The sequence below is a fragment of the Lethenteron reissneri genome, unplaced genomic scaffold (assembly GCF_015708825.2).
Source record: "Lethenteron reissneri isolate LAM-NWPU_2019-01 unplaced genomic scaffold, ASM1570882v1 scaffold_1444, whole genome shotgun sequence".
Lineage (NCBI taxonomy): Eukaryota > Metazoa > Chordata > Hyperoartia > Petromyzontiformes > Petromyzontidae > Lethenteron > Lethenteron reissneri.
Window position 1 is genome coordinate 12,968 of NW_026891162.1, and position 16,214 is coordinate 29,181.

At 55.6% G+C, this 16,214-nt stretch overlaps 1 non-coding gene across 1 annotated transcript; it reads right to left on the reverse strand.

Moving 5' to 3' along the window:
• Window positions 1-8,967: 8,967 nt before the first annotated feature.
• LOC133362340 (5S ribosomal RNA) lies at window positions 8,968-9,086 on the reverse strand. The gene has a single exon (XR_009757487.1). It is a non-coding gene; the product is annotated as a 5S ribosomal RNA (ribosomal RNA).
• Window positions 9,087-16,214: the final 7,128 nt, after the last annotated feature.

The following is a 16,214-nucleotide window of genomic DNA, read 5'->3' on the forward strand; positions in this document are numbered from 1 at the left end:
CTTCACCGAAAGAACCAAGAATATGATTTGCTGCAGTTACGAAAGTTTTAAGTCAAAACACCGAGACACGCGTTGACAAAACCCACCTTGTGTCGTGGGCAGGTAGCTTCTGTAAACAAGAGCGTTACAGCAGCTCAGGCGGGCTTGGGCTGGTAAAAAAACGAAAAAAAAAACTGCGTTAGTATCTACAATAAACCAAAGTGACAAAGTAGCGAGCCGCGTGAAGACAAATTAAACTTAAGGGAGGGAATTAAAGCAAACGCGACCAGGCGAGGGCAGGAGGCAAGGCCCCGCGTGTCTAGGCCCCGCGTTGTAAAGTTCCAACTTGGACATCGATTCACAAGCTGCTGCTGCTCTAGTGACATCCCTACGAGAGAGAGAGCGAGGCTCTAGCTTGGTAAACAACAACAACCACAACAACAACCACAACAACAACCACCACCACCACAACAACCGCCACGAGAATTTCTCACCTCAGATTTCAGTTCCCGCGCGGAGCGGCACCTTTCCGTTACCTCGTGACGTCACGCGGCAGCAGCAGGTGACATGACGTCACTCGCGGGGTACCAGGCAGTCCCCTCCCACAAGGAGCGGCTCTGTAACTCAGATAGATTATGTTAATGAGATACAATTGTCACGACGTTTCGGCCACAACGCAAGCGGCCGTCTTCAGGTGAATAATATTGGTCGCGAAAGCCGACGTTACACAACCTGGTGGTGCCCTGCTCAAGTCCATTCATTTTATGTGTCACTGTAATTTGCATCTGGTGTCTTGGTTTTAATTCTCAAATCTTCTGATTGATCATTTCGTCCCTCGCTACGTTCGAAATCATTGCTTGCTCTGGCACACTTATATGCAATAAGCTGGATGTAAGCACAGTTCTGATATAAGCAACATTTCACTGGTGGAGATATTCACAGGGCACCTGATACAAGTGTAATAAAAGGACTCGGACACTTCCTTCTGTCTTCGTGTCTTTTATTGGGTTCTCGTCTTCACCCACACGGCACTCTGTTATAACTCTGTATTTGTAGCCCCCGGCTATTCACTGCTATTATAGCTTCTTCTTCCCTCTGACTCTCTGCTTCATCTACTGTAACCTCCTCCCTGCAGACTCGCTGCTACCTCTATGCAGACTCCCGCTGCTACCCCTATGTGCAGACCCTCTGGCTGCTACCGTATGCAGACCCGCTGCTGACTCTGTATGCAGCCCCGCTGCTGACTCTCTGTGCAGCCCCGCTGCTGACTGCAGCCTCCTCGCTGCTTCGGGTCGGTCACCGCTGGCCAACGGTGCCGATCCTCGCTCCCCCGTGTTCGTGGCGATCTCGCCACCCTCCGCTTCGCCCTTCGTGGCCTCTCTCTGTTCCTGGTTCCCCGTCACCCCCGTCCTCTTCCGGTTCCCCTCCTTCTATAGCCTAACCCCTCACCCCCCCACGTGACCTAACTCCTCCCCTCCTGACGTCACCTCCGGAGGGCCGTTTACGCCCGCATTACATCACCCTCCCCCATAAAGAAAATCCAGCCGACCTCGGCTGAATTGCAACCTGACAAGAAATGCGGGTGTAAAGGGCCAACACGTAAAAAGACACGAAGCATGCAACAACAATATAACCAGAACACAACACAATACAATTTTAACGAAACGTGAGGGATTTCGAGCGAGTACGGGCAGCCGGGCCGTCCCGGACGGTCGGCAGACCACCCGCCGAGCGGGAACGTGGAAGGGTTTTAGGGGCGACGGGCGCAAGTTCTTCCGTCGCCATTGGAGGCCCGCCACTGTCCCGCTCGCGTCCAGAGACATCCCGTACTCGCGTCCGCGGAGGGATAGGAAGAGCTGCAGGTCCCGTGGGTTCTGCGGCTCCAGTCGACGTCTCACGAGCGGAACGTCCTCCTCCCTGTGCTGTCACGGCCGGCTTGTCTGTGAAGGGTACGACAGGCGCTCTCGCAAGGTCAGCAGACACAGGCAAGGGCGAGTCGGCAGCAACAGACCCCGGCAAGGCAACTTCGGGAGATGACGCATCCGGCCGCGGGGCAATGTATGGCTTCAACCGGGATGTATGCACGAACCAGCGCCGTGAACCAACCTGAACACGCGCCGACTGTGGGTTGGGAACCTCAATGAGGCGGACCGGACCCTGCCAAGGTCTATGTAATTTAGGAGAGGTACCTGGCCGCACCTGTGGGCAATGAAGCCAGGCCAGGTCCCCCTTTTTCCAGGGGCACTCCCCCTTTGATTGTCGGGCACACCGCTCATTCCTGGCCTGAGCCTTGGCAGTAGCCATGCGGGCACTTTCTCTCGCCTCAGCGACACGCCGAACGTTGTCCTTAATATACTCAGGAAGAGGCTTAACAGGCCCCCTCGCGCCGGTTCCCAACTGTTCATTAATTGGCGGCACATTCTCACGGCCGTACATAAGGAAGAACGGCGAGTATCCAGTAGCCGCGTGCGGCGTCATGCGATACGCCGAAAGCACCCCAGGGATATGCAAATCCCAATCAGATTGATTTTCCCCGACTGTATGGCACAGCATGGCGGACAGAGTCCGATTCAACCGTTCCACCATACCATCCGTTTGCGGGTGGTAGGGGGACGTCCGTATCTTTTTAGTTCCAAGAGCCGCACACACCTCCCCCAACAATTTGGACGAAAAGTTACGTCCTTGATCCGTAAGGAGCCTCTCCGGCGCTCCTTTGTCCATTACATACCCAAATAGAAAGGCGTCAGTGATAGACGCCGCTGACTGGTCAGGCAAAGGCCAGGCCATCGGCCAGCGAGAGAGGTACTCAACCCCCACCAGTAAATACTTATTTCCCTTAGCGGATGGCGGAAAGGGTCCCAAAATATCTAACGCCACCAGCTCATTAACCCGAGATACTTTAATCGATTGTATCGGCGGAACATATGGATGTTTAGGTGGTTTACGGCGGGCGCAATCGGGACACGCGCGAACGTGACCGACGACATCCGTCGTCATGCCGTGCCAATAATAGTCTCGTTGCAGCGTCAATAGGGTTTTCTGCACCCCCAGGTGTAAAAGTGTGTCACAGTGCAAAGATCTAATCAACTCATACCGCAATGACGCAGGCACAACGAGACGCCAGTGTTCCTGTATCCCTTCCCTCCACATCAGTAACCCATCTCGGAGAGCAGTTTCCGAAATACCACCCGCACCGACTTCCTTACCCGCCTTCTCCGTTCGTTTTCGCAACGACACCAAAGATTCGTCCAACATTTGCTCCCGAATCCACACAGACCTTGGAAGACGCAAAATCCCGTCAGCCGGTCCCCCATCAACCGGTCCCGGTGTAAGCGGAGTTTCGAGAACATCCACTGCCAGCGCGACAGGCTGAGGGGGGGGCTGAGTCGGTCCACACCTATGCGTCCCCGACGCACACGCACAAGGGGATCGTTGCGGCAACCTGGACAGTGCGTCCGCGTTAGCGTGACGCACACCCTTCCGATGGTGAATTTGGAAGGAGAATTCTTGCAACGTGTCCAGCCATCTCGCCAATTGTCCGGATGGCTGGTCCATCTTAAGAGCGTACTGCAAGGCCGCATGGTCCGTGCGGACAATAAACGACCGACCGTACAGATACGGTCGAAATTGTCGGAGAAAAAACACAATAGCCAAAAGTTCCCTGCGAGTGACGCAGTAACGGGTTTCCGCGGGAGATAAAACCCGACTCCCATACGCCACCACACGCTCAACACCACCTTTTGACTGGGACAACACTGCCCCAATACCAGTGTCACTCGCATCAGTATCCAGAATGAAGGGATGTTCAAAATCCGGATAATCCAACGTCGGCGCAGTAGACAGTAAATCGCGCAGGCTCCGAAACGCCGCCTCCTCCGGCGGTCCCCACACAAATTTATGCCCCTTCCCAGTAAGGAGATGCAAAGGCCTGGCGATAGTAGCGAAATTCGGAACAAACCTCCGATAATATGAGGCGAACCCCAAAAACCGACGCACATCACCCACCGTGGCCGGGGTTGCCCAATCCCGGACACAAGCAGTTTTCTCTGGATTCGTGGCCACCCCGTCCGCACTAACAATATGTCCCAAGTATCGAACGGAGCGTTGCAGTAAATGACATTTCTTAGGCTTGAATTTCAAATTAGCAGAACGCATTCTGGCGAATACAGCCTCCAACCGCAGTAAATGCTCATCAAATGTGCGGCTGAAGACTATAATATCATCTAAATAAATGAGACATGTCTCCCACTGCAACCCCGTCAATACCAACTCCATCAACCTCTGAAAAGTGGCAGGGGCAGCATTCAACCCCATCGGAAGACAGTTAAATTGGAATAACCCCTGCGGCGTACGGAAAGCTGTCTTTTCTCGCGAGGGCTCGTCAAGGGGGAGCTGCCAGAAGCCCGAAGAGAGATCTAGCGTTGAAAAAAACTTAGCCCCTGACAAGGCGTCGAGAGAATCGTCCATACGCGGCAGGGGATACGCATCTGCCACCGACACTTTATTCAACTTCCGAAAATCCACACAAAATCGCAATTTACCATCCTTCTTTTTAACCAACACAACAGGCGCGCCCCATGGGCTATTAGACGGAGATATAATATCCGCTTTCAACATGTCTTCCACTGCACCTCGAACATGCTCACGCTCAGCCGGACTCATCCGACGCGAGTTCAAACGGATAGGGGCAGCGTCCCCCGTGTCGATATGAAGAGAGAGAAGCGAGGTGCGTCCCAAGTCCAAATCGTCCGAGCTAAACACATCGGAATAGCTCGATAATAATTTATGAATCGCACAACGCTGCTCGGTGGAAAGGGCCGAATTTTCCCCACATAATTCGGCGATCCAACGATCATCAACCCCTCCATCGTGTGAAACACCACCCACAAGCCCCCCGTCCGGCAGGTCACTCTGAGCCGTAAACGCCGTAGTGGCATGTGCCACAACGGTACCAGCCGGCACACACACGCTTTCAGCACTCGCATTTAACACCTGCAAAAACGGGCGCTGATCTGGACGGACAATAGTTTGCGCCCCTACCAGCGCTAAGCCGCCCGTAACCGCGGCGGACGGCGACAGCAAAATCCCAAAAGCACCCTGCCGACCCGGAACCGGCTTCCGGTATCGTAAGGGAATGAGCATCTGAGAGCCAGGTGGAATATCAACCGAAACTTCCGATAGCGCCTGCACCTGGGCGACAGGAGCCGGTCGCCCCCAGGCGGTCTGTAAAAATTCCAATTTCCGGCCCCCCGGTAGTTCTATGCAATTTTCATTGATTCTAATTAGAATGGGCATCTTAGCCAAAAAATCCGTACCCAACAGGCAAGGAACCGCCAGGGACCTCGAAATCAACACAACACCCGAGGCCGAGACACCCCCGATAGAAATGTTAGCGTCCACCTGTCCCACGATGCCCATACTACCCCCGTTCGCAGCGATGCAGGAAGCGTAAGCCGGCCTCACGGCCCCCGGTGGGATGTTCAAAAGATGGAATATCACATCCGAAATAATGGTCGCGGACGCACCGGAATCCACCAAAATACGTACGTCCACCCCTTGGATGGACCCAGGTACAGTGGACGAACCGGTAGCGGCCGCGACAACCCGCCGAGCCAGCTTACGCCACTGCGTTATCGAGCGACAAGGCTCAGATACTGGCCTCCCGTATTTTACAACATCCGCGTCGCATAACAACGGCGATGAGTGAGGTGTCAGGCCTTGCCGGGTGTCTGGTGCGCACCGACTTGCCTGTGCCGGAGGGTCTTTCTTTGGGGCGTCCGCTGTCGAGGCCTCCTGCTGGGGCGGCCCCGGAACCCGGGCCCAGCAGTCCCTGGCATAGTGGCCCCGACGGCCGCAGCGGAAGCAGTCGACGTCGGGGCGGCGCGCAGCGGGCACCCCGTCCCGACGCGGCCGCGCCGGCGGCGGAGCCCGCGGCCCTGGCCCGCTTCGAGCCGGCCACGGAGTGGAGGCGGCCGACAACTCCTTTGGGCCGGTCGCATCCGGCACGTACACGGCCTTCGTAGGGTCCCACCCTACGGCCCCCCCATCGACGACAGGACTGCCCGTCCACGCCGTCACCTGTTTCCAGCGGCGGAGATTGAACTGGGCGTCCAAACACTTGGCCGCGGTCCGGGACGTGAGTTTTTCGTGACCGCACGCCGGCATAGGAATGCCGAGATCTCGGGACAACTCCAACATCTTCCCCAAGATGAGTGGTTCCAGCAGGTCAGGCTCCGTCTCCGGGTAAGCGGCCATAGCGAGTTCCAACACGGCGCCCCTGTACGCTACAGGTGACTCCTCAGGTGCGCGTTGCCGCTGCACGAATCGGCGATGAGCGTCATCCGGTGGCTCGTACGCGTCCGCCATTTCCTCGAACACCCCTCGCAGAGTTTTCTTCTTCGCAGCTTTTATAGAGCGAAAAAAACGAACGGACTCATCATCAAGAAGAGTCGGGAGCACCTCCAGTGCCTCAGCGTCCGTCCACCTTGCCGTACGTACCGCCGCCAAAAATCTGCAGGCGAACGCACTCCAATCGCCCCCGATGGAGAACTCTTTGACGGTTGTAAGGTGACGACTGCGACTCCTTGGCTTGCTTCCGTCCGTCGCTGACTCTTCCGGCGGTAAGTTCAGCAAGGCGTCGCAACGCTGTGTCGCCAAAATGGCGGACGATCCTCGCGGCGGCCCCAAAATGGCGGCTTCCCGCCTTCCGTGGTGCGCCACGCCCAAGATGGCGTCTTCACGCCGTGTGGCCGATGGCGGCGCCATCGAAGACGACCCGGGCTCCTGCCGATCACCACCATCACCTTCCAACGCCGCCCTTGGCGTGACAAGGTCACACAACTCTGTGATGACGGTTTTTAGGGTTGCCAGTTGCTCCGCCATCCGGGTCCATCTTAAATCTTCGTCCTTCAACGCAGATGGGTCGGACGAAGGGGCCACCTCCTCGACGCCCGGGCCCTCACGGATCTCTCCCTCCGCCGAAGTGAAGCCGACCGCAGGAGGAAGATCGTCGTCGTCCGAAGATGAAGCCGACGCCGGGGATGGAATATTCTTTTTCCTCAGTTGTTTCGCCATGCCGTTTCACTTCTGACTCCAGTGTAATAAAAGGACTCGGACACTTCCTTCTGTCTTCGTGTCTTTTATTGGGTTCTCGTCTTCACCCACACGGCACTCTGTTATAACTCTGTATTTGTAGCCCCCGGCTATTCACTGCTATTATAGCTTCTTCTTCCCTCTGACTCTCTGCTTCATCTACTGTAACCTCCTCCCTGCAGACTCGCTGCTACCTCTATGCAGACTCCCGCTGCTACCCCTATGTGCAGACCCTCTGGCTGCTACCGTATGCAGACCCGCTGCTGACTCTGTATGCAGCCCCGCTGCTGACTCTCTGTGCAGCCCCGCTGCTGACTGCAGCCTCCTCGCTGCTTCGGGTCGGTCACCGCTGGCCAACGGTGCCGATCCTCGCTCCCCCGTGTTCGTGGCGATCTCGCCACCCTCCGCTTCGCCATTCGTGGCCTCTCTCTGTTCCTGGTTCCCCGTCACCCCCGTCCTCTTCCGGTTCCCCTCCTTCTATAGCCTAACCCCTCACCCCCCCACGTGACCTAACTCCTCCCCTCCTGACGTCACCTCCGGAGGGCCGTTTACGCCCGCATTACACAAGTGCACTTTGGATGGACTTGCATGCAAAACGTGCTTTTATCCAGCTCATACTGAAATACTATCATAACCCATTATTACTGAAACAATGACATGTAATTGTTTTAAACAATGTACCAATTTTATATTCGGTAAACTTGACCGCAAACGCCTTTCTCTGGCAGTCGTAACAGCGCCCAGCAGACGGCGGCACTTTGACAGCCACAAGCAGCGCTCCACATCGTCCAGTGCCGGAGATGGACATTCCACATTCCTGCGCCAGGGGACCTGGTTCAGTGGGACAGCCGCTGATGATGTATATGCACCACGTGGTACAGGCTGACAATGTCCTGCTCGTTTCAGCAACCACCAATGCTGTTGCTCTTGACGTTGATGAGGATGCTGCTGCTGCTGATGATGATGATGATCCTGCTGATGAGGCGCAGTCCGTGACCCTAACACGACTTGAACTCAACCTCGCAGTTGGGTGTTTCCAACTCTCTACAATATAACATCCTAGGTAATGTACGTAGTGCTGATAAGCAACTGGATTTCTATTGTCGTTTTGAGCTCCGTATGCTTAGATCGCTCCTGGTCACCCTTGCACAAAGAGACGTTAAGTTTCAATTGATTCCTGGTGAAATTCAAGCGCTTGCGAATTTGAGACCTGAGTTTGACTCCCGGTCACGGAAATGGACAGTGGCGAATTGTATCGGAATAGGTGACGAGCCAAGCAACATCCCACCACCCCCCACGTCACTAGTTTGCACTGACCGGCGTGGTGAAGTATGGTCAAACTAACCCCATGACCGGCGAGGCCTTCATCCAACAGTGGACACAGAGCTGTACATTTCGATGTAAAGCTGCTTTCGTGACTGCAGGGATTAATCTTCTTGGTTCGTTCGGTAAAGTCACGTAGAAGGGAAATAATAAAATAATAGAAATATGAAACAATAAAAATTATCACGACGTTTCGACTGCAACACAAGCAATCATCGTCAAGTGTGAAATCCACAGCAAGAAAGTTTGAAAAAAAAATTCTTGCTGTGCTTAGCTTCCGAGATCAGACGAGATCGGGCGCATTCAGGGTGATACGGTCGTAGGCCATACTTGCAGAGACCTGACGCACATTCATATGTAGAAATCAAGATTCAACTCTACTGCGGGAGGTCAACACTCATGAAAACGTTTATTCTGGACTCCTGGTTGAGCCCCGAAAGAGTGGCATTAAACGGTCTTTACAAGAAAATATTGATCCCAATGCAGTACACCATATCCACGTGCAATTGGCAGGTGAACTGACTGGGGGAATTGAAGAGTAAAACGCGACCCATCCAGATAGAAAAATGCAAAAGCCTACAACACCTGGTATTCCCAGGCAGTCTCCGATCCAAGTATTAACCAGGCTCGACTCTGCTTAGCTTCCGAGCTCAGACGAGATCGGGCACATTCAGGGTGATATGGTCGTAGGCCATACTTGCAGAGACCTGACGCACATTCATATGTAAAAATCAAGTTCGATTCCCAACAGTGGTCCTGGCGTCAAATGAGTCGCGTGTACAAACATCGCTAGCACCGGAGAGACAAAGGCGGCCGGGCGTGGTGCTGGCCACCCACCCCCTACGAACACAGCAAATACCTGAGTTCAACTCCCGCTCACGTAACACCAAGTTGAGCGAGAAGGTAGTTGAGTGCCTGGGTAGCTGAGTGAGAGAATAGTTGAGTGGCTGTGAAGTTGCGTTAGTGAGTCGTTGAGATATTGCGTAGTTGACTTCCTGGGTAGTTGAGTCGCTGGATAGTTGAGTGGCTGTGTAGTTGAGTGACGGTGTAGCTGGGTGGCTGTGTAGTTGAGTGACGATGTAGCTGGGTGGCTGTGTAGTTGAGTGACGATGTAGCTGGGTGGCTGTGTAGTTGAGTGACGATGTAGCTGGGTGGCTGTGTAGTTGAGTGACGATGTAGCTGGGTGGCTGTGTAGTTGAGTGACGATGTAGCTGGGTGGCTGTGTAGTTGAGTGACGATGTAGCTGGGTGGCTGTGTAGTTGAGTGACGATGTAGCTGGGTGGCTGTGTAGTTGAGTGACGATGTAGCTGGGTGGCTGTGTAGTTGAGTGACGATGTAGCTGGGTGGCTGTGTAGTTGAGTGACGATGTAGCTGGGTGGCTGTGTAGTTGAGTGACTGCGTAGCTGGGTGGCTGTGTAGTTGAGTGACTGGTGTAGCTGGGTGGCTGTGTAGTTGAGTGACGATGTAGCTGGGTGGCTGTGTAGTTGAGTGACGGTGTAGCTGGGTGGCTGTGTAGTTGAGTGACGGTGTAGCTGGGTGGCTGTGTAGTTGAGTGACGATGTAGCTGGGTGGCTGTGTAGTTGAGTGACGGTGTAGCTGGGTGGCTGTGTAGTTGAGTGACGGTGTAGCTGGGTGGCTGTGTAGTTGAGTGACGATGTAGCTGGGTGGCTGTGTAGTTGAGTGACGGCGTAGCTGGGTGGCTGTGTAGTTGAGTGACGATGTAGCTGGGTGGCTGTGTAGTTGAGTGATGATGTAGCTGGGTGGCTGAGTAGTTGAGTGACGATGTAGCTGGGTGGCTGAGTAGTTGAGTGACGGTGTAGCTGGGTGGCTGTGTAGTTGAGTGACGATGTAGCTGGGTGGCTGAGTAGTTGAGTGACGGTGTAGCTGGGTGGCTGAGTAGTTGAGTGACGATGTAGCTGGGTGGCTGAGTAGTTGAGTGACGGTGTAGCTGGGTGGCTGTGTAGTTGAGTGACGATGTAGCTGGGTGGCTGTGTAGTTGAGTGACGATGTAGCTGGGTGGCTGAGTAGTTGAGTGACGATGTAGCTGGGTGGCTGAGTAGTTGAGTGACGGTGTAGCTGGGTGGCTGTGTAGTTGAGTGACGATGTAGCTGGGTGGCTGTGTAGTTGAGTGACGGTGTAGCTGGGTGGCTGGGTAGTTGAGTGACGATGTAGCTGGGTGGCTGTGTAGTTGAGTGACGGTGTAGCTGGGTGGCTGGGTAGTTGAGTGACGGCGTAGCTGGGTGGCTGTGTAGTTGAGTGACGATGTAGCTGGGTGGCTGAGTAGTTGAGTGACGATGTAGCTGGGTGGCTGAGTAGTTGAGTGACGGTGTAGCTGGGTGGCTGGGTAGTTGAGTGACGGCGTAGCTGGGTGGCTGTGTAGTTGAGTGACGATGTAGCTGGGTGGCTGAGTAGTTGAGTGACGATGTAGCTGGGTGGCTGTGTAGTTGAGTGACGATGTAGCTGGGTGGCTGGGTAGTTGAGTGACGGCGTAGCTGGGTGGCTGTGTAGTTGAGTGACGATGTAGCTGGGTGGCTGAGTAGTTGAGTGACGATGTAGCTGGGTGGCTGTGTAGTTGAGTGACGATGTAGCTGGGTGGCTGAGTAGTTGAGTGACGATGTAGCTGGGTGGCTGTGTAGTTGAGTGACGATGTAGCTGGGTGGCTGGGTAGTTGAGTGACGGCGTAGCTGGGTGGCTGAGTAGTTGAGTGACGGTGTAGCTGGGTGGCTGAGTAGTTGAGTGACGGTGTAGCTGGGTGGCTGTGTAGTTGAGTGACGATGTAGCTGGGTGGCTGAGTAGTTGAGTGACGGTGTAGCTGGGTGGCTGGGTAGTTGAGTGACGGCGTAGCTGGGTGGCTGAGTAGTTGAGTGACGGTGTAGCTGGGTGGCTGAGTAGTTGAGTGACGGTGTAGCTGGGTGGCTGTGTAGTTGAGTGACGGTGTAGCTGGGTGGCTGAGTAGTTGAGTGACGGTGTAGCTGGGTGGCTGAGTAGTTGAGTGAAGATGTAGCCGATGTGGTGGTGTTGGTTTCGGCGTGCGCGGTATAAAAACACTCGCAGGGCTGCCGTGGGTGGGGTCACAGCCACCAGCGCGGAGTGTCGCTCACGGCCTCCCCCCCTCCCTCTCCCCCCCCCTACCCTCCCTCCCCGTCCCCTCCCTCCCCCCCTCCCTCCCCCCCTCCCTCCCTCCCTCATCCCCTCCACTCCCCCCCCTCCCTCCTCCCTCTTCCCCTCCCCCCCTCCCTCCCCCCCTCCCCCTCACGCCGCCCCCGCCTCCACCAACCCCCCCCCGCCCCGCCGGCTTCAAAAGCGCCTCTTCCAGTTCCAGCAGCCCCGCCCCTCACTCCCTCTCTACAACCTGCTCCAGGACGCGCTCGAGAGAGAGACAACTAGAGACGACGAGGAGATAGTGCTGATACTACTGCTGCTGATACTACCGGTGATGATACTACTACTGCTGATACTACTACTGCTGATACTACTACTGCTGATGATACTATTACTGCTGATACTACCGGTGATGATACTACTATTACTGCTGATACTACCGGTGATGATACTACTGCTGATACTACCGGTGATGATACTACTGCTGATACTACCGGTGATGATACTACTACTACTGCTGATGATACTATTACTGATGATACTACTACTGCTGATACTACCGGTGATGATACTACTACTACTGCTGATACTATTACTGATGATACTACTACTGCTGATACTACCGATGATGATACTACTACTGCTGATACTACCGGTGATGATACTACTACTAATATTACCGATGATGATACTACTACTGCTGATACTACTACTGCTGATGATACTACTACTGCTGATGATACTATTACTAATATTACCGATGATGATACTACTACTGATGATACTACCAGTGATACTACTACTGCTGATGATACTATTACTAATATTACCGATGATGATACTACTACTGCTGATACTACCGATGATGATACTACTACTGCTGATACTACTACTGCTGCTGATGATACTACTATTACCTTTTAACTTGTACCTTACCTGCTAAAGGGTAGAAGGTAGGGTAGAGTGATTGTATTGTGGTAGGGTAAAGGTAGGGTAAAGGTAGGCTCGTTGCTTTTTACCTTTTGCCTTGCCTTGCCGAGGCCTGAGCAGAGGGGTGGGTGGCCAGCACCACGCCCGGCCGCCTGTGTCTCTCCTCAAGTGGCAGTGTTCATACAGTGTGTGTGTGCTGCGTGTCTCTGTCTGTCTATGCCACCACCTAGATCGGTCTCTTACACCCATTGTCTGCACTGTCTGTGTAGAGACCACCAAGATGAATGCACAGGACGATCAGGTGAGCGTCACGTCTCTACCCCCCCTCCCCTCCCTCCCCTCCCCCCGTGTGTCTCACAAGCCAAGCAGGCTCCAGCCTGGTAGTGCTGGGATTGTGGGGACTAGTGAACCACTGCCTGGCTGTGTGGTGGTGAGCGTCACGTCGCTACCCCCCTCCCCTCCCCTCTCCCCGTGTGTCTCACAAGCCAAGCAGGCTCCAGCCTGGTAGTGCTGATTGTGGGGACTGGTGAACCACTGCCTGGCTGTGTGGTGGTGAGCGTCACGTCGCTACCCCCCTCCCCCCCCCCCCCCCCCGTGTGTCTCACAAGCCAAGCAGGCTCCAGCCTGGTAGTGCTGGGATTGTGGGGACTGGTGAACCACTGCCTGGCTGTGTGGTGGTGAGCGTCACGTCGCTACCCCCCTCCCCTCCCCTCTCCCCGTGTGTCTCGCAAGCCAAGCAGGCTCCAGCCTGGTAGTGCTGATTGTGGGGACTGGTGAACCACTGCCGTATTTGGGAACAAAGCGTCTAGTGCAGTGGTTCTTAACCTGGGGCTGTGCAAGATGCCCCTCTCCTGAGGTTAAGAGCCACTGGTTTAGAGTAGGACTGAACGATTCATCGATTTGAAATCGAAATCGCAATTTGAAGCAATGCGATGAGGAAATCGCAAAGGCTGCGGTTTTTTTTTGCGATTTGAAAAGTCCGATTAGTTATTGGAATTGTTTAACTTATTATTACTACAACTTTATTGATTTCACTTCACAATTGTTCTATGTTTGATTGTTCTATTTCAATGTTTTTTTAATAAATACATGTTGGAAGCAATTAATATATTTGTAAGTTCTCATCCTTGCATCATCAGAATATATGTAGCAGTTGACACGTTGATGGTGTCACGTGCTAATGCTGCACCACGTGTTGTACATCTACTGCACCCCGAGTATCGAACTGCAGCTTGACTTGAACAATTCTTTTGAAAATCAAATCGCAATTGCAACATTGCCCCCAAATCGTCCAGCCCTCGTGTCGAGCGTGAAAGCCTCTTCTTGTTATTGCCCCCCCCCCGACCCCTGGCTTTGCCGTCACCCTCTGCAGGGCGCCCTCCAGCGACGCAGCGTTTTGACCACCAGGCAGCGCCGTCTCAGGCGGCGCTGCCTGGTGGTTCATCGGTGTATCGTGGCGCCGCAGCCGCCACGCCACCAGCCCCCGCAGGAGGAGGAGGAGGAAGACTCGTTGTGGGCGGCGGCTGCGGCGGCCACCGACCCAGAGACCGTCGCTGCCCAGGTGAGAGAGACGCTCCACTCCACTCCACTCTCCACCCAGACACACTCCACCCAGACACACTCCACACTCCACTCCACACTCCACCCAGACTCCACTCCACACTCCACCCAGACACACTCCACCCAGACACACTCCACACTCCACTCCACACTCCACCCAGACTCCACTCCACACTCCACCCAGACTCCACTCCACACTCCACCCCCCACTCCACCCAGACCCCACTCCACACTCCACTCCACACTCCACCCAGACCCCGCTCCACACTCCACCCAGACTCCACTCCACACTCCACCCAGACCCCGCTCCACACTCCACCCAGACTCCACTCCACACTCCACCCAGACTCCACTCCACACTCCACCCAGACACACTCCACCCAGACACACTCCACACTCCACTCCACACTCCACCCAGACTCCACTCCACACTCCACCCAGACTCCACTCCACACTCCACCCTCCACTCCACCCAGACCCCACTCCACACTCCACTCCACACTCCACCCAGACCCCGCTCCACACTCCACCCAGACTCCACTCCACACTCCACCCAGACTCCACTCCACACTCCACCCAGACACACTCCACCCAGACACACTCCACACTCCACTCCACACTCCACCCAGACTCCACTCCACACTCCACCCCCCACTCCACCCAGACCCCACTCCACACTCCACTCCACACTCCACCCAGACCCCGCTCCACACTCCACCCAGACTCCACTCCACACTCCACCCAGACTCCACTCCACACTCCACTCCACCCAGACCCACTCCACCCCCCACTCCACCCCCCGTGGTTGAAACGGCACCACGGGGAGGATCGGAGGAGGAGGAGGGCGACCGGGTTGATGGTTTTGACGTCGACGTGTTCGCGTGGCCCCGACGGCGGCCGCGGGCGCCGCCTCTTGTCGCTGCTGCTGTTGCTGTTGCTGCTACTGTCTCTACTGCTGCTGTCTCTGCTGCTGCTGTCTCTGCTGCTGCTGCTGCCTCTACTGCTGCTGCTGCTGCCTCTACTGCTGCTGCTGCTGTCTCTGCTGCTGCTGCTGTCTCTACTGCTGCTGCTGCTGTCTCTGCTGCTGCTGTTGTCTCTGCTGCTGCTGCTGTCTCTGCTGCTGCTGCTGCCTCTACTGCTGCTGCTGCTGTCTCTGCTGCTGCTGCTGTCTCTACTGCTGCTGCTGCTGTCTCTGCTGCTGCTGCTGTCTCTGCTGCTGCTGCTGTCTCTGCTGCTGCTGCTGCTGTCTCTGCTGCTGCTGTCTCTCTGCTGCTGTCTCTCTGCTGCTGTCTCTGCTGCTGCTGCTGCTGTCTCTGCTGCTGCTGCTGCTGTCTCTCTGCTGCTGCTGTCTCTGCTGCTGCTGCTGTCTCTGCTGCTGCTGTCTCTCTGCTGCTGTCTCTCTTCTGCTGTCTCTGCTGCTGCTGCTGCTGCTGTCTCTACTGCTGCTGCTGCTGTCTCTACTGCTGCTGCTGCTGTCTCTCTGCTGCTGCTGTCTCTGCTGCTGCTGCTGTCTCTGCTGCTGCTGCTGTCTCTGCTGCTGCTGCCGTCTCTGCTGCTGCTGCTGCTGCTGTCTCTGCTGCTGCTGTCTCTGCTGCTGCTGCTGTCTCTGCTGCTGCTGTCTCTGCTGTTGCTGCTGTCTCTGCTGCTGCCTCTACTGCTGCTGCTGTCTCTGCTGCTGCTGCTGCTGTCTCTGCTGCTGCCGCCGCTGCTGCTGCTGTCTCTGCTGTTGCTGCTGTCTCTACTGCTGCCGCCGCTGCTGCTGCTGTCTCTGCTGCTGCTGCTGCTGCTGTCTCTGCTGCTGCCGCCGCTGCTGCTGCTGTCTCTGCTGCTGCTGCTGTCTCTGCTGCTGCTGCTGCCTCTGCTGCTGTCTCTGCTGCTGCTGCCTCTACTGCTGCTGCTGTCTCTGCTGCTGCCGCCGCTGCTGCTGCTGTCTCTGCTGTTGCTGCTGTCTCTACTGCTGCCGCCGCTGCTGCTGCTGTCTCTGCTGCTGTCTCTGCTGCTGCTGTTACTGTCTCTGCTGCTGCTGTTGTCGCTGCTGCTGCTGCTGCCGCCGTCACGACGACGACGACGATGGCGTCTCGACTCGGAGCTTTCGTGGCCGCGGCAGCACTTGATGTTCTCGGCTCTTTGGCTAAAGTGACGTCGGTGGCTTCAAAGGAAATCACGCGGCGCCCCCCGTTGTTCTAACGCCCCCCCCCCCCCTCATCAGCGCCGTCACCGCCGCCGCC